Here is a 1,469-nt window from a genome sequence, read left to right as displayed (position 1 = left end):
TAAATGATTTGTAGTGTATGATGAATGAGTCGCAATGATTAATTTCTAAAAAATATGCAATATGCAAATTGCATAAAAATTCCACAAAGGTATTTAAATATTGATGAATAAACCACAAATAAATTTAATTGTTAAGTAATTTAAAATAACGAGTTGTTCAACGCCATCTCGTGTTGAGGTTAGTCATTAATATTAGAATTGTGTAACTGCACTTCTGTAGTTGTTTACTTGGCTAATGCTGAATTTATACATTATATCAATGTAAATATTTAATGGAGGTAAGTGGGGTTTATTAAGAACCTAGCCTAATTTATATTTCACAAATGTACAATTGCATTATATTATTAAATATATTTAATTTATGTCTATAAAACTACTAAGGTGAAGTGGGGTAAGTGCGTTTTCCAGTATTATGGCGGGAAAAATATATTCTTTCACTCATATCAATAATGAAAATTAATCTACAATATAGCGGGAGTTTAAATATCTAGTTTGCAACACTGTACGTTTATTCGTTTGCGTGCTATCAGTGTTGATATCAACAATTGTAATATCACTCGCGTTTTGAAAAGTAGACTTGTTATCAATTATTTTTTTTGGCAATTCAAATTTATTTTGGAAGCTTCTAACTAAGCTAAGTTGTGTAATTTTATGTGTAGTTTAGGTTTTTAGTGATATTTACGTGTTTAATTATACAATTATATTCGCTAATTCGGATTATGCTCTTCCCCCGTGTAAAATAACCAACGGGGTAAATGCGACATTCATTTATGTGCCTATAATAGTCTGTAGGATATGATAAAAATGAGACAATATATTTGTAATTATAACAATAGCTGTCATTTCTAAAATATTTGAACAAAAACAGCTTTGTAAACGTAGTATTATAGCTAAAATTATTTAGTTTAAGGCACTTGCCCCACGATTAAATAACAGTGGTATTAGTATTTTTAAACAGTCCTTTTTGCACTTACCCCTTGTCAAGGGGAAAATGCGACATTTTTTTTTTTTTTTTTTTTCAATCGTAAAAATATTTTTAAGATATTTCACATAAAGTTGACAGTGTACTTAGATAGACCACTTCCATATCAGTACATTTCAATAACCATCATATTTTTAAGTTAATTATTTCAGGAGAAATTAACAGATCAAGTTGAACTATTCAAAATTGCGTCGCAGTTACCCCACTTTACCTTACCTATGTTTATAAAATACTTAATTAATACTTTGAATTTCATTAATTTGAATTCAAATGTTCATAATAAGTTTTAAATTCATTAACAGTATACTTATTTACAATAATATCCCGATTGGGCATGAGTTAATTCAAATAAAAATAAAATAAAATCTCAACAAAAAGTTAATATACAAAAAAAAAAGCTATTTTATCAAGTAAATTGTTTCATTTTGCTTTACTTGAAGCCAACTCTCTTAGTACTTAATTGAAGTCTAATTATTTTAACACATAA

The sequence above is a fragment of the Acyrthosiphon pisum genome, chromosome A1 (assembly GCF_005508785.2).
Source record: "Acyrthosiphon pisum isolate AL4f chromosome A1, pea_aphid_22Mar2018_4r6ur, whole genome shotgun sequence".
NCBI classification, from domain to species: Eukaryota; Metazoa; Arthropoda; class Insecta; order Hemiptera; family Aphididae; genus Acyrthosiphon; species Acyrthosiphon pisum.
Note: the sequence above shows the minus strand (reverse complement) of the source record.